General features: G+C 34.8%; 1 pseudogene; it reads right to left on the bottom strand.

The window, feature by feature from the left end:
- Nucleotides 1-798: 798 nt before the first annotated feature.
- LOC149562007 (calmodulin-binding protein 60 D-like) overlaps nt 799-26,687 on the bottom strand; it is a 100,210-nt pseudogene continuing 74,321 nt past the window's right edge.

Below are 26,687 nucleotides of genomic sequence, written 5' to 3'. Positions count from 1 at the left end.
CCCAATAGTAAATTACAATACTGATCGAAGACTCCAAAATGGTCATCAAATATAACTGATCGAGACTTGAAAATGGTTAAGTCAAGTATCTCAAATACGTACATCTCAGCTTCACACAAAGAAACTGGAAAGCAATAACAAATAGTAAATACAATCATGTCATAGAGCACTTCATCACATTACCATGGTCAGGTTAAGAAAGATCAAAACCAAATCATCATGACATCACATTCACAACCTCAAGCCTCTGGTAACAACCTAAACTGGTCAACGCTAAACCAACCCCAAAACATTCAAAGCACAAAGAGAACATCAAAGTCTCAGAGATTGGATCTGAAAGTATATTATTTGAGTTAAGGTAAGGTTTATGTTTCAGTTTAATGTCGAATTTCAAGTAACTAAGTTTTCATAGCTACCCCTTACGATCAACCCATTTCTATAATAACTTCCATTAAGTCAATATTTCAAATCTACCATTTAATCAATTAACATTCATTATTAATTAATTTTAATTAAACTAATTTTAATTAAATTAATCAATAATCATTTGTTCCAATTACTTATTTTTAATCTATCCATTAATTTTTAATTTATTAATATTTAACCAACATAAATTAATATTCACAAACTATGTTAAATGTATTATTATTTAACTAATCAATATTAATCAAGATTAAAAATATTTATTAATTAAAATATATTAAAAATTTATAAATTAAAAATTTTAAAAAGTAATAAAATTTATACATAATAAAAAAAATGAATTAAAAAAAATCCTTTTAAAAAAAAAAACATGTTTTAAAGCCCGTCGGCTGAAAAGGATCCTGCGGTCTGCCGCAGGCCTGTGGTCGCAAGGCCTGTGGCAGCAGGTACTCTGTACCTGCCATCGTAGTACCTGTGACGCAGGTACTGTCAGCCCACCGACAGTGGGGGTGGGTACGGGGTGATTCCCTCGCCCCCACTAAATACAATGAATATATTTTTATTATATATATATATTTTGTTTTATATATTATATTTATTTTTTTTAAAACAAAAGAATACCATTTCGTTATTAATAAGATTTTTATTAATAAACAAATTAATTAAGAATATATATATATAAATTTGTAAATATATATATATATATATAATTAATTTCTTTTAATATATATATATATATAAATAAAAGCATTGAAAAATTGGTTCCCTTCTTTAAATTGATATAGAAAATATAGTCAACCATTTGAACTTCTAATTTAGAATTTCGGTATTAGATTCAACCCTTCCCATTTAAATCTTATGTATACAAAAGTTTATTGACAAGCATCTAATAAATTCCAATATCGTAATGTTTTAACATTCATCACAGAGAATTCCAGATTTACAAACCCCAGACACAAAGAAGACAGGAAAGGATAATTGCGTATTTAATCGATAATCAAAAAACACAAGACCCTACCTGATCCTGATGCTATTATGCAATCTCTAGAAACTGTGAGAGAATTCGCTCCTCTCAATAATCTTCTTTCGAAAATCTTTCTTTGGTATTCGCCTTCTGAAATTCGCTTCCAAAAGTTGTCCCACCAAAAATTCCCGTCCAACTTCGTATCCCTCAAAAATGAACCCCCAAAGTTGTGATAAGCAATCTCTCCTCAAGTCGGGGCACTAATTGTGCGTTTACCCGAGAAGACTCTTTGCACAACTCAGTTAACTCCAAATTAACCTTTATTATCTTTTCTTATTCTTTTGCATTCAACTTTCATGCACATTAAGTTGAATTATTAAATAACTTTATTTAATATTCCACTTGACTTCTATTTTAAATTAATTTATTACTTTAATCTTATGTGCACTTTTAAGAAATTAAAATAACATTATTAATTTCTATAATTTAATCTTTTAATTTAATTCTCATATTTAAACTCATGCTTAGATCATGCGATCTAGAATTCTTAATAATTTAATATCTTTCAACTTTTAATTTATTTTAGAACTTAATTGATAACATATTTAATTAATTTAAATAACAATAATATTTAGTATTTATTTAAAAATGAACTCCAAATATATTATTATTAAATTAAATAAATATTATCCTGTTCTAAATTTATCTTTGAACTTTAATCTCCAATTTTAATTCTTTTATTTATTTATTAATTAATTAATTAATTAATTAAATATAAAGATATTATAATAATTCTCTATTAAATTAAATCATTAATTAATCTTTTTTTAATTAGACTTAATTAATAGAAAATACACCAAGGACTCATAAAGCAACATACGAAAACCCATCATAGAAAAATACATACCAAATCAAACAAAAGGGTTATAATCATGAAATTACATCATTTGATGCATTCGGAGGGTACTTAACTCAGATACTTGTCCTAATTATCAATTAGGACAATTGGCTAAAGGGTTTAGGATTTGGACTTAAGAGTTTATCTCCCCTCTCTTACCATTGAGACAGTGCGATAGGGTACGCTCATCCTGACAATTCAGGGAAGTCGATACCTGGTACCTGCAACCTACATAAAATCCATGCATGTACAAACACAATATTCTAAGCTAAACAGACAATGGCAGGAAGTGGTGCATCGTGTAGATCCTGACTAGCAGGTGACTACGACTCCCTTCCTTAACCACATCAGAAACACCATACATAAATAAAAAAACACGCACACCATACACATGCAGTATGGGGTAAGTATCCATAAGAAGCACATGGAATAATAAACCATCTAACTAATCATCATCGATAACTGAAACCATTGAATAATCATCATACATGCATGAAATATAGAGTACCAAGTAATCTCATCATATAATAAACTGAGTGTAAAACAACATCTAATAATCTCTAAAATAATAATACTAATCATCAAACATAAATTGGCCTAAAAGAGTTTGGCAATGATATCAGAAATGTAGCTCGAAAATGTAGACTAGGGGCGAGCACTACACATAATAGACAAATAAGCTTGTATAAAAGGGGGTTATTTCTCTCTTGTAAAGATAAATAGACCTTGGAATCAAATAGTCTTGGAGGAAAAATTATTGTGAGAAATTCTTGGAGAGAATTTTTTTGTTAGAGAATTTGTAAGGTGTTATTTTACACCAACAATTGTAAAAGAAGAAAGAGACTATGAGGGCCCAAAGCTTGGATTCTGTAACAAAGTGTTTTGCTTGGAAAAATCAATAAAGAGGTCCCCCAATTAAGAAGTGCACTTGGAGACGTAGTCCTACCCACACAAACTTCGTATCAAATTGTTTGTCTCTTTATTCTCTCATCCATTTAAGTTTATTTTATTGTTATTCTCTTTTATGTACATTAAAAAATTTATTAAATTAAGTGTTTAAGCTTTAATCTTCTTTTAATTTCAATGGTTTAAAGTGCATACCACATAATTCTTGCCTGGATTAGCGATTAAATCTATATTTTGGATTAAGTTATAAAACTTGTAAATCCTAGTTTACAGATCAAGTTGGTATCAGAGCCTATTTTATAGAAAATTTTAGGTGGTGAATGTTAACTAGGTTGAAGTTAAAACAAGAAGGTGAAATTGTAGAGTTTAGTACAAAAATTGGAAAAAATACGAAATTTTCTACGAATAATGGCATCTTTACAAAGCCATACTGAGTTCAATACATAAGCCTTCGAGTAAGCTTTTGTGGAATTGAAATCTTTGGTGGGCATTCTTCTTCAATAGAGGCATTGACAACAATTGAGAAAGGTGGACAATGCTATGCAAAAAGAATAAGCTAAATCTCCATCAAAAGATGATAACTTGGCAAATGAGTAGGAGGTGGTAGTGACCCTCTTGAACCTTCATCCCCATCTTCTTCATATTCTTCCTCCTCCTCTTCTTCTAAGTTGTTTACTTCTTCTAAAAAGAAACACATGAAGACACCTTTCCTAAAATTAGATGTGAAGTTTGATTTGCCTATGTATAGTGGTGAATTGGATGCAAAAAACTAGATATCTAGCTTAAGCAGATTGAAGCATACTACAAGGTTCAAAATATTTTGGATGATTCTTCTAAAATCTAGCTAACTACTTTCAAAATGTGAGGCACTGTATTAGTCTGGTGGGAGAGTAAGATCCAAGATGATCTTGCTATTCATGGTAAAATCATTTCATCTTGGTATGAATTTACTTCTAGTTTGAAGAAATAGTCTTATCTTTTGGTTCATATGCAACAAGCCATTATGGATTGGCAAGATCTAAAACAAGTTAAAGGGAAGTCTATGCAAGAGTATACACGGGTGTTTAGGAAGAAGGTACTTACTCTTGGAATTCCTCTTTATACATAAGATACTTTATTAAAGTATATAGGTGGAATGCATTCATATTTGAAACATAAAATATTGATGTTTAGTCCTTCTAACTTTGATGAAGTATGTATTCAAGCAACCCATATTGAAGAAAGTGAAAGAAACACAAGTTTCATTTCAAATAAAGAATTTATTCCTCCTAAAGGACATAAAAAGGGAAAGAAAGAAACCACTATGAGGAAAGAGAAAGGTGAAAAGCCTACTTGTTCACATTGTCAAAGGAAAGGGCATGTAGATGCAAAGTGTTGGAAACTGCATGTAGAGTTGAAACCAAAGTGGTTTAGGAAGGATCACAAAGGAAAGAAAAAGACTATAGTTTTTGTTTAAGATCTTGGATCAAATTCTGATGATGATACAAAAATATCAATTGTAGGTTTGAAAGGTAAATATTTTTCTCATTGTACCACTAATGGTTCATGTTATACTTCCAAAAGTCATGATGTTTCTAAAGATAGTAAAAGGTTTGAACTTTTTCATATAAGGGTGATTTCTAAGAAAACTAAAATCAACACATTGATAGATAGTGGATCGCAAGTTAATTTAATTTTATGGGAAGTTGCTAAATAATTGGGATTGGAAACTATGTCACATAAGAGACCTTACCCTTTAGATTAGGTTTGCAATGATAATTGATTGTGAATAACAAGGCAATATAAGTTAACATTTTTAATAATATCCAAATACATAGATGAGGCTGATTCTAATGTGGTTCCACTTGACATCTATGGGATTGCATTGGGTAGCCCATATTTATTTGATAGGAAAGTTATCTTCTACAAAGAGCATAACTGGTATCATTTATTTAAGGATAAAATTGAATACATTGTGAAGGCTCATCAAATGAAAAATGAAGGATCAATTGTAAATACAATACATTTGAAGATGATTGTAAATGCAAGTAGTAGATTGACTCTCATGTCTTTGGTAGCTAATGAGGATCAAGTGCAAGAAAACTCAAGTCTTCAACCAGTGATGGTAAAAGAGGATTTGAATGATTATTTCTAATGCTATTCCTATGTAGAAGATCCAAAAAGTTGATACTTTTCCTTTTTCATCAGTTTATTCACTATTGTTTCTTATTCTTCTGCTAGTTGGCACTATGTGGGTGATGGATGCAACAATTAATCTTGGTGGATGTATGGTTAATTGTATCAACAATACTATCTCATTTTTGTGTGTGTTTGTGATGAGTCAGATATTCATAATTCCAATAGCTTGTATAGGTGATATTGGATAACTAGGGAAAACATGCCCTCACTTCCATTCTACATAAAAATAGACTTTTGGAGGTCCAAAAGTTTCTTAGTGGGGAGGAATGATCCAAGTGGATCCAAAAGGCTTAAAAAATTTAAAGTCTCAAAATCTCTCGAATTCAACATCATTCCAAAGAGCTTAGAAACTAGAGCTGATGTAACTTGAATGGGGTCAAAAGGATCTCATATGCAAAAGTTATGATCAATTAAAGGTTTCGTGAAATCGGCAAAGAAAAGGGCTCAAAAAAAGGTTTAAAAAATAAATTCACCAAAAAGGGTCAATATTGGTCTCATTGTGAAGAGTTTTTTGAGAGCTTTCCAAAAGTGTTCATTTCATCAAAATTTGAGATAAAATGCGTAAGATATTTTAGAAATACTTTGACCTCAAGAAAAGGAGCCCAGTATTTTCATGGGACCCTATTTTTGTGGGTTTATATTTTCTAACAAAATTGCCACAATTTTTTTAAAAAAAAACATATGTCATTTACCATCCCTAGTTTAAAAGCTTATGAATAAACCCCTATAAAATAGCAAGATCTCTTGAAATATATCTTTACTATAATTAAGGATGCAAATGTTTAAAATATTAATGCTATTTCCAAGGAGAGCCTAATAATATTAAAATTATTTACAAATGTTTTAGATAAATTACAAGAAAGAATTTATGATCAAATGATAAATCATTCATTCTTTGGAAAGTATATTATTTTGTAAGATTTTATTGTAATTGAGGGATTGTTATGTAAAAATGGGAGATTTGTAAAATATTATGGTTGTCACCATAATAGGAAAATAATCTTGTATGTAATGGGGATATTTCTCTCTTGTAAAGATAATTAAACCTTGGAAGCAATTAGTCTTGGAGGAGAAATTATTGTGAGAAATTCTTGGAGAAAATTTTTTTGTTAGAGAATATGCAAGGTGTTAGTTTACACCAACAATTGTAAAAGAAGAAAGGGACTATGAAGGTTCAAAGCTTGGATTTTATAACAAAGTGTTTTGCTTAGCAAAATCAATAAAGTGGTCCCCCAATTGAGAAGTAGACCCAAAGATGTAGTCCTTCTTGGATGAACTCCATATCAAATTATTTGTGTCTCTTTATGCTCTCTCTTATTATCTCATCTATATAAGTTTCTTTTATTATTCTTCTCTTTTATATACATCAAACACATTATTAAATTAAGTGTTTAAGCTTTAATCGACTTGTAATTTCAACTGTTTAAAGTACATACCACACAATTACTTCCTGGATTTGAGATTAAATCTGTATTTTAGATTATAAAACTTGTAAATCCTAGTTTACAGATCATAAAATGAATCTAGCTAGATCATATGTTTGACCCAAAATGTTTTTTAGTTAGAAATACTCAAATTCAATCATTCTCATAAGTCAGCCTAAAAGGTAGCACACCATTATGCTTTTACAAAAGTAACTTGTGACTTTTGGGTATGTGCAAAATCATGGTCAACAAAACTATGGCCTTAAAAGGTAGTGAAAAATCAGCAAATTCATTATGTCAACTTGACATGTTATTTTTAAGTAGTTATGAACTTTATATCAAGAGTCCATAGGTTAGCTTACGACTCCCCATATGATCAATTACAATATGTCCATAGGGGTCCTCAAAATCCTAGGGGCATATCTTGTGATGAAATGAGTTAAACGGGGTCATATGTTATCTTAGGACCCCCTTTGACCCATATGGTAGAATACAATATGTCCATAGGGGTCTTAGGAAACCTAGTGATGCATGTTGTGATGCAATGAGTTGAAGGGGGTCATAGGGGGTCGTAGCCTATGACCCCCTTGGACCCATATGATTGATTGTAGTATGTCCCTAGGGGTCCTATTATCCCTAGGGACATATGTTGTGATGAAATGAGTTGAAGGCATGACCCCTTTTGACCCATATAATAAGTTATAATATTTCCCTAGGGATCTTAGGTCCCCTAGGGACATACATTGTGATGAAATGGGTCGAAGGGGGTCATAGGTTATCTCATGACCCCTTTCTACTCATATGATCGATTACAATATGCCCATAAGGCTCCTAAGACCCCTAGGGACATATGTTGCAATAAAATGGGTTGAAATAGGTCACAGGTTAACCTACAATCCCCTTTAACCCATATGATTGATTATAATATGTCCACGAGGGTCCTAAGAACCCTAAAGACATATGTTGTGATGAAATGGGTCAAAGGGGGTCATAGGTTAGCTTACAACCCCTTTTAACTTATATGATCAATTACAATATGTCCTTCGGGGTCCTAGGTGATCCATAATATATGTTGTGATGAAATAGGTCAAAGGGGGTCGTAGGTTAGCCTACAACCCCCTTTGACCCATATTATCGATTAAAATATGTTCATAGGGGTCTTAGGACCCTTAGGGACATTTTTAATGATGGGGTCATAGGTTAGCCTATGACCTCCTTCAACTCATATGATTGATTACAATATGTTCCTAGGGATCCTAGGACCCTTGGGGACATAAGTTATGATGAAATATTTAAAAGAGTTCATAGGTTATCTTACAACCCCCTTTCACCCATATGATTGATTACAATATGTCCATAGGGGTCTTAGGAACCCTAGGGACATATGTTGTGATGAAATGAGTTCAAGGGGGTCATAGGTTAGCTCACAACCCCATTGATTGATTTGGGATGTTTGATATGTTTTGGGTTGATTAGGATTGATTTTGAGTGATTCCAAGTTTATTTGGAGTGATTCTGAGTTGATATGAAATGGTTTTGAAATGATATGAAATTGATGTGAAGAAGGATACAAATGATAAAGTATGATCAATTTGGCCAAAAGATTGAAGTTATTAGAATGATAAAATGGGACAAATTAGTAATAAGAAGTGATGAAACCATATATGTGAACCATTTTTGAGTGTCTACATTTTTTCCCTCTTTGATACAATGTGATTTAGAGCATTGTGTCGAAGAATGTTGATGATAAAGGTGCAACATGCCCCAATAGGGATGATATATATGGGTGACCCCTCAAGAAATTGATAAAGATAAGCATATGATGATTCAATTTGTCAAAAATGAGAAGAAAAAACCATAGCAACTGACAGAATGAAAATTAGAGCTAAAATGTGAAAGTTATGAGGCCCAGAGTGTAGAACAAGATCAACTTGGAGGTTGAGAGTGATTGCATGGGTTGTCACTCAAGAAAAACACAAAATTATAACAATGATAGTTTATTTTTTGACAATAAAGATAATAATCCAATGCAACTAATAGATTGCAAATCCGAGTTAAAATGCAAAAGTTATGGGCTCTAGAGTGCAACATAGGGGCTCTGGGAGCAGTTCTAGGCATCCTACTATCCCAAGTGCACCCAAAACTCAACCAAGTGCATCAATGAAATCTTTGGTAAGACCAAGTTCATCATTATAGTACCAAGTGCATCAATGATACACTTGGGAAGCTAAAATGGACTCAGAAGGTGTAAAATGTGTCTGAGAAGGCCTCGAGAGCCAAAATCAACCTAACGGGGGTCAAGCAGGAGCCCAAGAGTAGTTTCAAGGATTAAAACTCCATACAGTGACCAAATAATGAAAAGTATAGCTCATTATTTTCACAAGAAAGATATGAGTCCAACGCAATTGATGGTTTGTAAATCAGATTTGAAATGCAAAAGTTATGGCCTCTGGAGTGCAATAGAGGGGTTCTAGGAGTAGTTCTGGATACCCTAGGTCCCCAAGTGCACCCAAAACTCTACCAAATGCATCAATGACATAGTTGGCATTCCCAAGTGCATCAATGACATTGTTGGTATGACCAAGTGTGTCAATGATGTAGTTGGGAAGCCCAACTGCACTCTAAAAGTGCAGATTTTGCCCTAAAAGGCTCTCGGGGCCAAAAATAACCCGATTGGACTCAGAATGCCCCAAAACATTACGTGCATGCCCAAAATGATGGAAAGATGGAAGAGCATGAGTGAAATCATAAAAAATGGTTAGATTTGGTCAAAGATGATGATACAAATGTTAGACTAAGGTTGAACCAGGTGGAAAGCCACAAAAAGTTGGTTGATAGTGTAGGATGATGTAGGAAGGCATGAATGCAAGATGAAGATGATTTGGTGAATTAGAAGACATGATCATGGTGGTGGATGAGAAGATGAATGATAGAAGAAAAAGGAGATGAGATGAGGAATACTTTTTCTTTTAGAAAGTGCAGTATATGTCAAATGGAGCTTTATTTTGATATGGCAAACAGAATGCAATGCATCATGGCATAAAGGGCCAGAGTGCAAATGCAAGCCTTTTGTGTGAACAAGCATGATGTAGATAGAGAATGACCTTGTCCTTCTTGAGGCATATGTACATGCCCCAAACTCTCAAAGGTACATTGTAATAGACAAAAATAGAAAAAGATGACCATGAAACATCTTGGCCAGTCTCATAGATTAGTTTTATATCATCGAGTGGCATTGGACCATGATCGAAAAGAAAAAAATAAAAAATAAATCACTCACTAAACAATGTGAGCCAATATCTATTCTTGTCCATTATTGCTTTCTTTTTAGTGTTTTAGGTGTTGAGATGGTGTTTGACATGTTGATGATGTGACAACTTTGTTCATGGATTCAGTTGATAGGTTTGTAGTGATATGTTGGATTGACTATCGGTTCATTGTTCAAATAATGTGATTGTCATAAAAGTGTAGTGCTTTGAGTTTCAGTCTGCAAAGTGCAAGTTTGTACGCAAAAGGAGTAGTTATCCACAGTGAATATGTACAAGGTTTATTGCAAATTTTTGCTGGGTTTTGTGATTTTTAGGATTTTTGAGGATATTTGATGTTTTTGTGTGACTAATTTCTTCAGGTCATTTTTACAATTTTTAGGGTTTTTTTCAAGACATTTTATGATTTTTAGTGGTTTTTTTAGGACATTATATGATTTTTAGTGGCTTTTTCAGGACATTATGTGATTTTTAGTGCTTTTTTCAGGATCGCATTTGAATTTTTAAGGATTTTTTTCAAGATCATTTTATGATTTTTATAGTTTTTGTTCAAGATTATATTTAAATTTTTAAGGATTTTTTAAAGATCATACAAGCATATACAAGTGTTAGCTCAAATTCATTATGTGATAGGTCTAATGGATAAAAAGTGCTTAGGGATATGCCCCTAGTTCAAGTTCAAACTTGTGCACTATGTGGGTAATATGCCCCCAGACAAGACACAAACTATGTACAAAGGCCAATGATAGAGTGTATACAGATTGGTAATGCTTGGTAAGATAAAAAAGGACATTAACCAGTTTGTGAGCCATGATAAGGAACCAAGGATGTCTTGAAATGTGAAGGATATTATCAAGGAATGATAGAGGGGGAAAAGACTAGATGGAATCTCCATGGATGGAGGAGAAACAACTGATTACACATGGTGCCTGTTTGCCATATTTTCACCATGGTACTTGCCCAAAGCATCTGTTTTCCAACTTTTCACTTTTGGACGAAATTTTTCTCTTGACTCAAATTTTTGTGCCAAGACGCCTGTTTGCTAGGTTTTCATCAAGGCATCCATTTTGTCATGAATTTTTTCACTTTTATTTTCTTTTCTTTTTTCAAGACTTTTTGCTTCTTTTTTTTGATATTTTTTCAGGACTTTTAGATGGGAATTATGAATGTTGTTGCTGAATGGTGAGAAGAGATCTAGTGTTGTTGCTACTAGCTAATAATCTTTGGATCCACAACTGACCATAACTACATAGGATTTGTTTCAAGTCTGTAGCTAAGATCAAACCACTGGAAAGGTCTCAAGATATACTATCATGTACCATATGTAAGACAGTGTCTGCCTCTTGCCAATCAAGGCATCTGAGGATAATTGGGTCAACAGATATGTCATGTGGGATGTCACTAATGATGGCATATGCAAAGGCTTGTTGGATAAAGATTTGATCTTACATGTTGGGCAACTTAGGTATCTGGATGTGAGGATAAACAACTAGATATAAGGGAGGGTTCGGAGGGTTGAGACTAATGACCTTCCACATAAAAGCTGATTGAGAGAGCTCCAAAAGACTTTGTGGCATGTTGAACATTGGAACACTGATATTCATGGCATTGGCTTTTTCATTTTGTATCCTTGGGAGTTGCTTAGGTTTTGATTTTTCATAATCTAATGGCACCTTTTGGTTTTCACCAAGAGACCTATGCTTATTATTTTTTTCTTTGCTATCAGATGGAGTTGACTCCCAACAATATGCCAATGTGTTCACTTCAGGAGAAATTGCTTCTTTATGATTATTGTCCATAATGCCTCCAAATATTTCAAAGTTTTTTATAAGAGTGTCATCATTGTCAAATTGATCAAAAATTGGTGGTCCACGTTGGTCCCAATCCAATAGTTCAAGAAAACTTGAGGGGATGTCATCATCAGGGCTAAATGGGCTTTGGTGAAAGGTATGGATACCAGCATTAGATTCTATTGTATCAGAAGTGAGAAGATTGTTGGTTTTAGATGAGATATCCTCAAATGCCTTTTCATCATTCAAAATATCCATAATCTTACACATAAGTACCATAGTACTAGGAGGACCTATTCGTAATGGTTTAAATCCAAGCCCCAAACTAGGAGGTCATCCTTTTGTAGTGATAGGTTCAATGATTCCTTATTTTTGAGATCCAAGACCGCTATAGTCATCATAGCCTTATTTTTGTGTGATAGTAAACCCAAGTCCATACTTGCTAGGAGATATCAAATTGGGTTCTCGTTCTGCTTGTGATTTCTCAATACATATAGATGTATTCTCATTGGTAGAAGTATCATTCTTTGTACTGATCTCTGAATGTTGTGCTTGAAGTGGTTGTGATTTACCCTAAGATTGGGGAGAAACTAGTGACTCCCTAATGTGGGAAGCATGAGACAAAAATTATTCTCCACACCCATTGTCTTCAATCTTCATCTTTTCCTTGGCCTTACTAAGGAGTATATCTGCATCCACATACCTAGAGGAATATGTGGGTTGTGCTTCATTGTTTGTTGGCATTTGGTATGTAGTAGCATCTCTTAGATTAGCACAAAACTAGAAAGGATCTAGATCACTAGGGATGGTAACCTCCACATTTTCATAGGAAAACTTCAGACATTGATGATATGTAGAAGGGACTGCTTTCATAGCATGAAGCCAAGGGCGTCCTAGTATCATGTTGTAATTCATTTCTATATCTAGGACATGGAACAATGTGTCTTTAGTAGCTAGACCAACTCTAATAGGTAATGTGATGACACCCTTGGAGAAGCATTCACCATCATCATAAGCTTTTATTTTGATTCTTTGAGAGGGATCCACATCATCTTTAGAATAACCCAAATTATTGACAACCTTAAGAGTACAGATATTCAATCCTGCTCCTCCATCTATTAAGACACGTCTAAATTTTTGACATTATGGATGAAGACTTCGAGGTGGAGGGGATCATTGTGGTTGGGTTTATCTTTAGGGATATCTCGAGGGGAAAAAGTGATATGTTGTGATGAGGATAGGTTCCCAACCATGGCTTGGAACTAGGAAACATCAATGTTATCTGGGACTACTAACTCTTTAAGGGATTGTTCCAAGATATTTTGATTTTGGGGAGATGCATGCAGTAGGTCCAATATGGATATTTGTATAGGGGTCTTGTTGAGCTATTCAGCAAGGCTATAATCAGATGAAGTAGGAGCCACAAGTCTACTAGAGGGTGTAGGTCTAGTAGAAGCAGTACATCTAGATGGAGCTTTAGGTAGGGTGATCTTGGTATGGCATATAGAGATAGCACAATGAGGGTCTTCAGCCTTCAATGTGAATGTGGATATGTGAGAATCAAACTCATTAAAGCAATTAATGGTGTAGTCATATCCAGTGCATGTATAATTCACATTAGCTTGTGAGTTTGAGTTTGAACTAGAGGGCTTCTCTTTGTCATGATTACCCAAAGGATCTTTGAATATAGTGTGGTCAGAGTTGGACACTAATAGCGATGGGTTAATCATGATTACACTGTCATCAATAAGGTCTTGTATTGCATATTTTAATTGGAAGCAATATGAGGTCTTATGTCCTTTGGCATAGTGGTAATTGCAATATTTGTTGTCATCCCACCAATCTACTTTAGTCAATGATTCCTCTTTGATCAGGGGTAACTACAAGAAGTTATTATTTAGTAACTATTGTAATGCAGTCTTAAGAGTATTCCCAATGGTGTGAATTTCTTGTCTTTGGTTCTAGGATGTCTTTGAGGTTTGTCTTGAATAGAAGTCTCAATTTTTTGTTGTTAAGGTGTTGTTTGATTAGGAGTTTGTTAATTTGTGGGGTTTCCACCTTTCAAAGTTAATTGAGGTTGTGTTGTGCTAATTGTTCATGCTTCCACAATGCCATCATTAGTCACATTCTTGTTTTTGGAGAAATTTTTTGGCTTGTCATTAGAGGAACTGGTGTTTGTGTTTTTCTTGTTTATCTTGAGGATTCCCTTACGAATAAGAGCATCTTCAATACTAGCCCCTTTTTTCATTAGTTTATAAATAATGCTTGGACTCTTGATTTTCAGTTCATACATTAAGTCTGGGACCAAGTTTTCAATGCACAAGTTTACTTGTTGTTCTTCAAGAATGTCTAGTGAGCATTCATTGACTAAGCTTCTCTAGCATAGTAACAATGTGATGAATGGTTCTCCTATTTTCTGTTTAGTTGAGTACAAATCAAAAAGTGTCACCTCATTTGTAATGTTAAAGGCAAAGTGGGATATGAAATTGTTTGTGAGTTTTGACCAGGATTTGATATTACCAGGAAGTTTGGAGTACCATTCAAGTGTGGACCCACCTAGAGAATGAGGGAACAATCTCATGAGGTAAGTGGGCTCATCACTGAGTTCAGTACATGAGGCACAAAATTCTCAGATGTGATCAATAGGGTTTCCTTTTACTTGATATTTTTCAAACCTTGGAGCCTCAAAGTGTTTTGGGAATGGAGGCATGTATAGACTTTTTTCAAATGGATTAGGACGTAAGTCCCTTTCTGTATATAGAGCCTATTTCTTTTGGACTCCAAATGCCTCAATTTGTTTGGAAAGTTGTTTTAATTGTTGCAATAGCTCTTCATTGGGATTTTGTATGATAGTCTTTCCTTTAAGTCTTTTGTGCCTATGAGTAGACCATTTGCTATGGTGGGACCTATGTCTACTCGGTTCTGCATTTTTGTGTGTGATGAGTCTGGTGATGTGTCACTTGGTGGTGGAGGTATGTTGGTACCTTGAAGACAAAAAGGTCCCTATTATTGGGGAACTTTTTGTGGGATTGACTACGATTATCATATCATGTGTTGTGTTGTTGGGATACCTCTGTTGGTTGTATGTGAGACCATGTACGTGCTTGTTGTTGTAGAGGTATTTGTTGGAGTTGTTGTGGCACATTTTGTTTTTGTAACAAATGTTATTGGTATGCAATTTGTTTCTCAAGTCATCTTTGATATTCCAACTGTTGTTTGAGTTTCTCTTGTTGTTTAGCAAACATTTCTTGTTGTTATTGGAATTGTTGTTGGTACATTACGTGAAATTCAAGTGGGTTTATATTTGACTATGTATTAGGGATGGTGGATGTTTGCACCACTTGAGGTTGTTGTTGTTGTGATTGATGTTGTTGTTGATACGTTGGATGTGTGTTGGAAAGATTAGGTCCTTGGACCATTGCAGGTTGATGTTGTTGGGGTAGTTGGTTATGTCCTTGAGAAGTGATCATCATGTTGGTATTATTGCTTTGGCTCCTTTGTGTGTTAGAGGTTCCTCCTTGTGACATCATATTGACTTGACTATGAGATTTGTTTCAGTTAGGAATGGGTGTAATGTCAATAATACTTTTCCTTTGTGCATCAATAGGGATTTTTGTGGTTGATGTTGCACATAGTGTACTAGAGGGAGGCTCCATAACGTTTGATGATATACCACTTGGTAGGGTTAGGAGCAAAGGTGCACTTTGTTGATTTTCCTCCAAAGAAGGTATTTCTAGCATCCCTAGAGCACAAGCCCCTTTAGGTGCATCTTGTTGTTGCATCATGTGACTAAAATCAAGTCTTAATATCCTTTTGGGGTGTTTAGGAATTGGTGGTATTTCGTCGAACAAGGGGTTAACATTGATGTGTTCAAATGTACTTTGGAGGATTTTGATGGTTGATTCTTGATGGGACCTTATAGGTGCCTTTATCATGTTTGAAAACTCCAAAGGTTTTTTTCCCTTATCTAAGTCCAAATTGATCATGGGTTGTATGTTTTCAATGGTTGTGCTGGTTTGATGTTTCGACTTAGGTCCTTCCATATGTGGGTTAAACTTGACAATTTCTTGGGCTACCAAGAGTTTAAAGTTCTTGCAAAAAAAAAATTCTTTACATTCCCTAGCCATTTCTTCATCAGTGATACCATAATCAGTGTCAAAGTCATCACTGAGGTGTACAGTACCTTGTTGTATGTTTGATGTGTTATAGTTGGAAGTACTTGTGTTAGGTTGATTGAATTTCGAAGGAGTGTGGTTGGTACACTTCCTCCTTTGAGTGGTATCGGAACAAATATAGGTTGAAAGTCAGGACTCCATTGGACCATCCCATGTGTAGGGGAAGTTTTTGGAGGAAATCTCACGGTAGGTGCATTGTTCAAGGTTTGTTGTGCCATAGCTTGATTATGATGATCTTGCGAATACATGTTTAAGGGGTCTACAATTAATGGTTGAAATGCCTTGATTTGGTCTTTGTCAAAGGTTTTTTGGGTTTTCTTGCTCTTTTTCTATCTTGGATGAGGTTTTGGTTGCATTGATGTCTTAGAAAACAATGGTTGGTAAAGTCCTTCAAGTCTTTGAGCTGATTGTGTCCTAGTAAGTGCTAGCATGATACCTAAGAATGAAGAAACAATGCAGGGAAACCTAAATGGAATTTTTTCCTCCCAAGTGTGCACCTAAACTACCAACTACACCCTGATAATACCAAGTGTTCACTTTGAAGTGAGCAATTTGTAAAACAGGGTTGTGATTGGTAAAATAGGGTTGCGATTGGTAAAAGAGGTCAAAACTTGATAATTAAGATGTGGGTATGCAAGATATGAGTGTTTTTGGGATTTTTAAGTGTTTAGGGATATTATGCAATGTGAGGAAATTCTAAATGAACTAGGGTTTTGATATGCAAAGTGAAAATTTCCTAGTGATGTTATGCAAATACAAATGCAAGGTGTCATTTTGAAGTTTGGCTAGAGGGGATGAAAATGACTCTAAGGTATGCAAAATGATAATTAGGATTATATTTTGGACTTAGTAAGGATGCCAAAGGTTGATTTATGTAGGGTATATTATGCAAAGGATTGTGTTCTAGGGTTCGTAATGATGTTTGGGATATGCAAAATGAGGGTAAATGCTCAAGAAGGCAATTTGGTTGATGTACAATTTGGTAGGGTTTGGTAGTGAAAATGATGCTAAGGATTTTGATCAATGCAATATGAAGGGGATATACCACTAGGGTAAATCAAAATGATGTTTAGGGATGCTAGGAAAAGGGTATATGGAAAGTTTTGGACTTAGGTAAAACCTTTAGAAAGTATTTTATCTAGGAGTTTAACCTTGTGATAAAGGACTTTGGATCTTGACCAAAAAGTGATAAAAGACAAAAATATCAAATTGATAAAAGATGAAAAGGTCAAATATATCAAGACATAGATAGCTTTTGACCAAAGAAAGTGATAAGAAAGATAAAAAGACTAGTCAAGATCCATTATCTATTAACACTAGCAGATACTCTAAGACTCATTCTTTGTCTAGATTTTTGACTAAATTCAAAGGTTTTGGGGGTTCAAAATGAAGTTTTGGGGACTCAAAATGGTGGTGATGCTGAGTGGATATGTGATATGGACAATGCCTATGATGCAAAATGGGATTTTGGGTGCAAGATACGATTTTGGGCCAACTACAGAATGGGGAGGTACAGAGGCTCCTAGATGCAATTTTAGGGTTTTGAAGTGCAGTTTGGGGGCCAAAAATGGTCCTATAGGTTCCCAAGTGTTCCATAATAGTTCCAAGTGCACTCAAATAGTACCAAATACATCAATGATGCACTTGGAGCTAGTTTGGGCACAATTGGTAGTTTCTCGATGCAGTTGGTAAGCTAGGAAGAATGTTTGTTGATTCTCAGTGGTATAATTACCAAACTGATATGCCAGGAAGCTAAGATGTTGGGGTTGATGTTAGGAAGGGTTGGGAGATGTATAATAGAGGTTATGAACTATGGAATGATGTCCTAAGTGAAGGTGATGAAGACTAGGTGATGTAGAATGCAGATCTGGGAAAGCTAATGCAAGGGGAGCTAACCAGGTACCTAAAGACATAGTTGAAGCCCAAAAATGCTATTTTGAATCCAAAACTAGGTCTTAGGACCACCAAGTGCACATAGTTAGTGAAAACTATGTCAATGATGTAGTTGGTAGTTTCTGGGCGCAGTTGGTAAACTGGGCTGAAACTAAGGCAATTCTAAGAGCTATGTTTTCCAGATTGATGCTACAGATAGGTAAACAGTAGGGGACAATGTTAAGACCAGTATGAATGCTCAAAATGAGGGCTAGTACACCTAAAATGATGGTTAAAGTGGTCAAGATGATGATTGGGTATGCAAAGATGCAAGGTGGTGAATGCAAAGTGCTAATTTTGAGATAGAAATGCAAAAAACTAAGGGAGGTAAACTAAACCCAAATGAATGAAATATGAAAGGAAATAGATACTAAATGAAGACTTCAAAGGTGCAATTGGAAGTCAATATGATGCAAGAATGAAGCCTATACTAGGGTGAATGCAAGTGAAGTCTATGCAAGAATGAGATCTACGTTTTGCCAAGCACATTTAGGAGCACAAGTTGCCATGTTTTCCAAGGTTTGAATGTGTTGAACCAAATTTTGTAAAGTTTGATAAAGGTTGTAAAGTTTTGAAAATGTGTAATGTTTGGAGAAGGTTCAAGGTATAAATTTGAATGTTGGCTATTATCTTGATTATGTTTTACACACACGCAAGACACATTAAGACAAGAATAGTTGTTATTAAAAGTTAACATACACACCACAACCTAGGCTTTTAGGACTATATCCACTGAATTTCTCCTTGAACTAAAGTTCAACTAAACTTATCCAGAGCAGACAACGTAAGATCCTAGCACCACAAACTCCCCCTTACAATGCACTCACTTCTCAGGGCTACCAAGATCCACTTCCCAAGGGGCATGACTTCCCAAGGGACTGTTGCCTCTACTAAGGACTGTGAGAATGTAGGATGTCTTCACAGGCATGGGTGACCCCTTGAGCTAGTGGATAGAAAGGATTTTTGCCACTAAAACATGGTTTTTAGTAAGGGCATTCCATTTGGCAAGTGAATGATAAACTTTTGCAGAAGGTCTCCCAGCCCTGAGAATCGGGGTTTGACACACCACAAGGGTACTGGAGGAGAGCTATCATGCAAAAATACCACCGACATGGATTTCATCATAATCAAGTTTTATATAGTGGCTAGAACATTGACTTGGCTTTTGGCCCATTACCACTTTGAGGTTGTCCCCTAGCATACCCAATATCGAGTATCTTGGTCCAAGGCAGGCCTCCTATAGAAGTTACATGGATTTCTCTTACACCCAAGATCCATGAATGGCAAGGGGAGATGATATGTCCAATGTAACTCTTAGGGATTTAACACTATAGACATGCTAGACAAAAAAGAAAAACTTCATTTTAAGCACCAAATGAAGTCTTATCTAATCTAAGAAATCCACACACATGGTTTTGACAAGCACACAATGGTTTTCAACAATGTCTTGCAAACAAAGTATTAGTATTCTGTTATGATCATGTCTTCATACCATGATTGCCACATGCTATAAATAGACCATTACTAACACAAAATCATCTAATCTAAGTTCTAGAAGGAAATGGAAACCTTATGTGCATATTCTGATTATTGTATGTGCTTACTATGAACTAGGTGTGCTCTGACAAAGTAGATTGCACCCCAGAAGGCCAAAATGGCTTAGAACACCCCCAAGTGTGCCCAGATAGTGCAGACTATTTCAATGATGTAGTTGGGGCCCAGTTGGGTGTAGTTGGTAGTTTCTAGGTGTAGTTGGGATCCCAGGTGCAAATTGTGGGGAATTGGTGCATAGATAAGACCCAAAAACTAAAAATTTCAAAGCTACACTCCCAAGTGTGCCCAAATAGTGCAAATTGCATCAATGATGTACTTGGTAAGTTTTGGGCATAGTTAGTAATTCATAAATAGTAGAAAGAGGTTTTGGTGGCTTTTGGACTCCTAAAACTACTCCTAGGGGTCCCAAGTGCACCCTGACAAAGTAGAGTGCACCCTAGGATAGCAAGCTAATAGTATGCATTAAATCAGAGCATATAAGCATTTTACTAGACCCCCTAATTAATCTGGGTGTGAAAAGAAATAGTAGATAGTTTTTATACCCTTCCAAGTGAGCTCCTTCCTTGCACCTACAAGCACAAAACAAGAAAACCCAAGTTAGATATGCATGTTCGCTTCAGGTTCACCAAAATATAGAGCCTAGAAAAATGGGCTAAATGCATAACATACTATGAGAAATCAAAAAACTGAATTAACATACATTAGCACCCACTAGTCTACCATGAAAGCCAAACTAATAAAGAAAGCAATAGAAACCCCCTCTTTCATTTGTAGCTTAAATGTCCTTCTTTCTTCTCCAAATGATGTAGCTCCAAAGTTTCCTATAGTGCACACAAAATTGAAGCAAAAGCCTATGATATGGATAATGCCATGAGAATACTATAAGTATGATTTGAATGTGAGAGATGGAGCAAAAAATCTAAAAGAGATTAGGACCTTCAAGACTTCCAAGACTTAAGACTGGAAATGAGAGGAAGAATTCTCATTTTATAATTGACATGGAGGATGAGAGCCATGGATTTATCACCCATAGATGTGCGATGTGGCAAGAGATTCCTTTGAGAATCCATGGTACATATGAAAAAATATACCAATTGTAAGATTCTATGACACATAGAATTCAAACTTGGCTAAACATGGAAGAGAATCTATGACATGTCATAAGAGACCTCAACCCACTTAAAGCCAAGAATCTATGACAAATAAGCCAAATAAGGACATGCGTAAGGAATAAGAATATTTGATTATGATATATCTTACCCAAGTGTCAAAAGAGAATCCACGAGGTGTCATATCCAAGAATCACTATGATGCAATATTCTATGGTATATTTGAATTAAAAATCCTTTTATTCCACAAAATAAGAATTAGTAGAAAATGAAATTAATAATGGAAAATGGAACTTAGGAAATTGTAAATTTCCATGGTTGTGGATAATGAACCAATTAACTAATAAAATTAATTAATTGAGGATGATAATTACGAAGAATAATTAGTAAGCATAATAGAATTAAATTATGGGTTATTTAATCCTATAAAGAAAATTAGTAAATGATTGGCCAAATTGATTAAATAAATGCGATCGTATCCTTTGATAAAAATGTGATGATGATATAGATCAAATGAGATGATGAAAAGTAGACCAAAGCCATGGTTAGATTGATTGATTGAAGTTGATAACATGCCAAGGACACATGACATGAATTGATTGATATGTAACATTTAATTGACATTGCAAATGCTACAGGATCGAGGTTGATTGATAAGATTGATCATAATAACATTGACGGACACTGTCAATATTATTAAAATGGTTGATAATGCCATGATCTAACATTGAAAGCCTCAAAAATGTCAAAGATTGAATGACATGAATGATATTTTGACCTAGCACTGAGAGCCACGTCAGTAATAAGGTTAGATTGATAAGATTGATAGGTTGATAGGTTTCCAAGGCACTAAAAGCCACAACAATACTAGGATTGAATAAGTGATGATTGATTTGGGATGTTTGATATGTTTCGATTTAATTAGGACTAATTTCAAGTGATTCCAAGTTGATTTGGAGTGATTCTAAGTTGATATGAAATGGTTTTGAAATGATATGAAATTGATGTGAAGAAGGATACAAATGATAAGGTATGATCAATTTTTCCAAAAGATTGAAGTTATTACAATTAGAAAATGGGACAAATTAGTATGAAGAAGTGATGAAACTGTAGATGTGAACCATTTTTTAGTTTCTACATTTTGCCTCTCTTTGATAGAATGTGATTTAGAGTTTTGTGTCAAATAATTTTGATGATAAAGCTGCAACATGCCCTAGTAGGGATGATATATATGGGTTCACCAAAATATAGTATGATTTCTCATAGTATGTCATTGACAGAAACTCAAAAATGGTTCGCATCTACAGTTTCATCACTTCTTCATACTAATTTGTCCTGTTTTCTCATTCTAATAACTTTGATCTTTTTGCCAAATTGATCATACTTTATAATTTGTATCCTCTTTCACATCAATTTCATGTCAATTTTGAAATCATATCAAATCAACTTGAAACCATTTCATATCAACTCAAAATCACCCCAAATCAACTCAGAATCACTCAAAATCAACCATAATCAACCCAAAACATATCAAACATCTCAAATCAATCATCATTTATTCAATCCTAGGCATTTTTGTGGCTTTTAGTATCTTTGAAACCTATCAACCTATCAATCTTATCAATCTAACCTTAGTACTATAACGGCTCTTAGTGCTAGGTCAAACTATCATTCATGTCATTAGATCTTTGACATTATTGAGGCTTTCAATTTCAGATCATGGCATCATCAACCATTTTAATAATATTGACAGTGTTCCTCAATGTTATTATGATCAACCTTATCAATCAACCTCAATCCTATAGCATTTGCAATGTCAGTTAAATGTTACATATCAATCAATTAATGTCATGTGTCCTTGGCATGTTATTAATTTCAATCAATCAATCTGACCATGGCTTTGGTCTACTTTTCATCATCTTATTCGATATCCATCATCATCACATTTTCATCAAAGGGTACTGTCGCATTTATTTAATCAATTTGGCCAATCATTTACTAATTTTTTATATAGGATTAAATAACACATAATTTAATCCTATTATTCATTCTAATTATTCTTCCTAATTATCATCCTCCATTAATTAATTTTATTAGTTAATTGATTCATTATCCACAAACCATGGAAAATTACAATTTTCTAAGTTCCATTTTCCATCATTAATTCCATTTTCTACTAATTCTTAATTCGTGGAATAAAAGGATTTTTAATTCAAATACTCCATAGAACATTGCATCATAGTAACACTTGGATATGACACCTCGTGGATTCTTCTTTGACACTTGGATAAGATATGTCATAATCAAATATTTGTATTGCTTATGCATGTCCCTATTTGGCTTTTTTGTCATAGATTCTTGGCTTTAAGTGGGCTTGAGGTGTCTTATGATGCATCATAGATTCTCTTCCACATTTAGTCAATTTTGACTTCCATGCATCATAGAATCCTAGATTTGGCATATTTTATAATATGCATCATGGATTGTCAAAGGAATCTCTTGCCACATTGCATATATATGGGTGAAAAATCCAATGCTCTCATCCTCCATGCTGATTATAAAATGAGCACTCTTTCTCTCATTTCTGATCTTGAAAGTCCTTAGGTCTTAATGCTTTTGAATTCCTTAAGTCCTTGGAGTCATAATTCTTGAGTCTTTGAGTCCTTAGCTTCTTTGCATTTTCACACCATTTTCTCTCAAGCTTAAATCACAACTTCAAGTATTCTCATGGCATTATCCATATCATAGGCTTTTGCTTCAATTTTTTGTGCACTATAGGCAACTTTGGAGCTACAATCATTTGGAGAAGAAAGAAGGACATGGGACCTACAAACGAAAGAGGGGGTTTCTAACTTTGTGTTTACTTCTTTCAATTAGTTTGGCTTTCATGGTAGACTAGTGAGTGCTAACGTATGTTGATTGAGTTTTGTGATTTTTTCATAGTATGTTATGCATTTAACCCATATTCTAACCTTTACATTTTGGTGAACCCAACGTGAACATTCTTATCTAACTTGGGTTTTATTTTTTTGTGCTTGTAGGTGCAAGGAAGGAGCTCACTTGGAAGGGTATGACAACTATCTGTTCTTCTTTTTCACACCTAGATTAATTAGGGGGTCTAGTAACATGCGTGTATGCTCTTGTTTCATGTATTATGTTAGTTTTCTATCCTAGGGTGAACTCTGCTCTGTCATGGTGCACTTGGGACTCCTAGGAGCAATTTTAGGAATCCAGAAGCCACCAAAACCTTTTTTTGTTTTTTTTGACTTCCCAACTACATCACAAACTTACCAATTATGGCATTGATGTAGTCTACACTGTTTGGGTGCACTTGGTAGTATAGGTGTCAAAAAAATTTAGTTTCTCAGTCTTGATTAGGCACCAATTCCTCACAACTTGCACCTGACCTCCCAACTGCACCCAACTAGGCCCCAACTACATCATTGACATATTTTATATTGTTTGGGAACACTTGGGGGTGTTTTCAGCCATTTTGGCCTTTTGGGGTGCAATCCACTCTGTCAGAACACACCTAGTTCACAGTAAGCACATACATTAATCAGGATCTTGCACATAAGGTTTCCATTTCCTTCTAGAACTTAGATTAGATGATTTTGTGTTACTAATGGTTTTTTTTATAGCATGTGGAAATCATGGGATGAAGACATGATCATAACAAACTACTAATGCTTGATTTGCAGGACGTTGTCAAAGACTTTGTGTGTCTATCAAAACTATGTATGTGGATTTCCTAGATTAGATAACACTTCGTTTGGTGCTTAAAATGAACTTTTTATTTTATTCCTGGCATGTCTACAATGTTTAAATCTCTAGGAGTTAGATTGGATGTATCCTCTCCCCTCGCCATTCATGGATCTTAGGTGTAAGAGAAATCTGTGTAACTTCTATAGGAGGCCTACCTTGGACCAAGATACTTGATATTGGGTATGCCAAGGGACAACCTCAGAGCAGTAATGGGCCAAAAGCTAGGTCAACATTCTAGCTACTATATAAAACTTGATTACAGTGAAAGCCATGTTGACAATATTACTGTGTGATAGCTCTCCTCTAGTACCCTTATGGTGCGTCAAACCCCGATTCTCGAGGCTGGGAGACCTTCTGTCGAATTTTATTGTTCACTTGTTGAATATAATGCCCTTACTAAAAATCATGTTTTAGTGGCCAAAATACTTTCTATCCACTAGCTCAAGGGGTCACCCATGCTCGTGAAGACATCCTACATTCTCGCTGTCCTTAGTAGAGGCAAGAGTTCTTTGGGAAGTCATGCCCCTTGGGAAGCGAATCTTGGTAGCCCTAAGAAGTGAGTGCATTGTAAGGGGGAGCCTGTGGTGCCAAGATCCTAGGTTGTTCACTCTAGATAATCATGGCTAAACTTTGGTTCAAGGAGGAATTCAGTGGATACAGTCCTAAAAGTCTAGGTTGTGGTGTGTTTGTTAACTTTTAACAACAACTATTCTTGTCTTAATGTATCTTGTGTGTGTGTAAACATAATCAAGATAATAGCCAACATTCAAATTTACACCTTGAACCTTCTCCGAACATTATACATTGTCAAAACTTTACAACCTTTATCAAACTTTACAAAATTTGGTTTAACACATTCAAACCTTGGAAAACATGGCAACTTGTGCTCCTAAATGTGCTTGGAAAAACGTAGATCTCATTCTTGCATAGACTTCACTTGCATTCACCCTAGTATAGGCTTCATTCTTGCATCATATAGACTTCCAATTGCACCTTTTAAGTCCTCATTTAGTATCCATTTCCTTTCATAGTGCATCCATTTGGGTTTAGTTTACCTCCCTTAGTTTTTTGCATTTCTATCTCAAAATCAGCACTTTGCATTCACCACCTTGCATCTTTGCATAACCAATCATCATCTTGACCACTTTAACCATCATTTCAGGTGTCTTAAAACTCATTTTGAGCATTCATACTGGTCTTAACACTGTCCCCTACTATTTACCTATTTGTAGCATCAATCTGGAAAACATAGCTCCCAAAATTGCCTTAGATTCAGTCGAGTTTACCAACTGCCCAAAAATTGCCAACTGTGCCCACACAGTGCAGACTGCGTCAATGACATACTATAAGAATATATGATTATGAAAACTTTTCTCTTCTATTTTTCCTTCTCTAAAATTTTGGTGTTCCTAAGTATAGAGGGTCAACACTATACTTATATGAAGGTAGGTGGTCCATATGAATGTCTCAACAAAGCTCATATGGTGGTGTGAGTTGGGTGATCTTGTCTCCATCAAACCATATCATATACTATGTTGGGAAGAGAATTAATACAATGTATAGAATGTGGTTGTATAGTTTCTAAAATAGGATCATATAGTATCTAAATGATGGTCATAAGGTGGACTGTGGATGTTGTACAGTATGGAGGGATGCAAGCTACACGTGTGGGCAGAACTGTTTGGTTGGCCATATGGATGGGAAGTAAAACCATACAGATTGAGAAATAGTGTTGTATAGATGAAGTAGTGTCATACAGGTGGGTAATGTTGTAGCACAAAGGATGCACTAAGTGTTGCAAGTAGCAGATGGGCTATAGATTGAAAGAGGGTTTATTCATGCACCATAAACTACTAATCCTAAATTTATTAGGAAAAACCAAATAAGAATGGTGATTTGAACATGAATAACCTTTAATAATATTTTCCAAAATATGGTGCTCTGATTTTCTAGATCTGAGTGAAGTGTTATAGGCAATGGAATAGAGTGAGGGTTGAATCCCACCGAAACTAGAATAGCCAAATAGGGAAGGTATTTCACTTTCAAAATGGTGAATAATAGAGAATCCCAATGAAAATTCATAGTACAAAGAAATAATACCAAATGGCATACCAACTACCACCTACATGTTGTGCTTAAATACCATCAGGGAAACCTTTCTGAGGGTGTACAAAAATAGCTGATGACCACACCTACCCAAAAAATAATTAAATAAAAATGGGTTTGAGACATACTAAATTAATCAGAACCACAAATACAAATATTATTAACTTGGGCCCCATATTAATTAATTAAAATAACTA

This window comes from Cupressus sempervirens, chromosome 4 (genome assembly GCF_028749045.1).
Source record: "Cupressus sempervirens isolate cs-2001-9-10 chromosome 4, ASM2874904v1, whole genome shotgun sequence".
NCBI classification, from domain to species: domain Eukaryota; kingdom Viridiplantae; phylum Streptophyta; class Pinopsida; order Cupressales; family Cupressaceae; genus Cupressus; species Cupressus sempervirens.
Note: the sequence above shows the minus strand (reverse complement) of the source record. Positions and strands in the feature narration are given on the sequence as shown.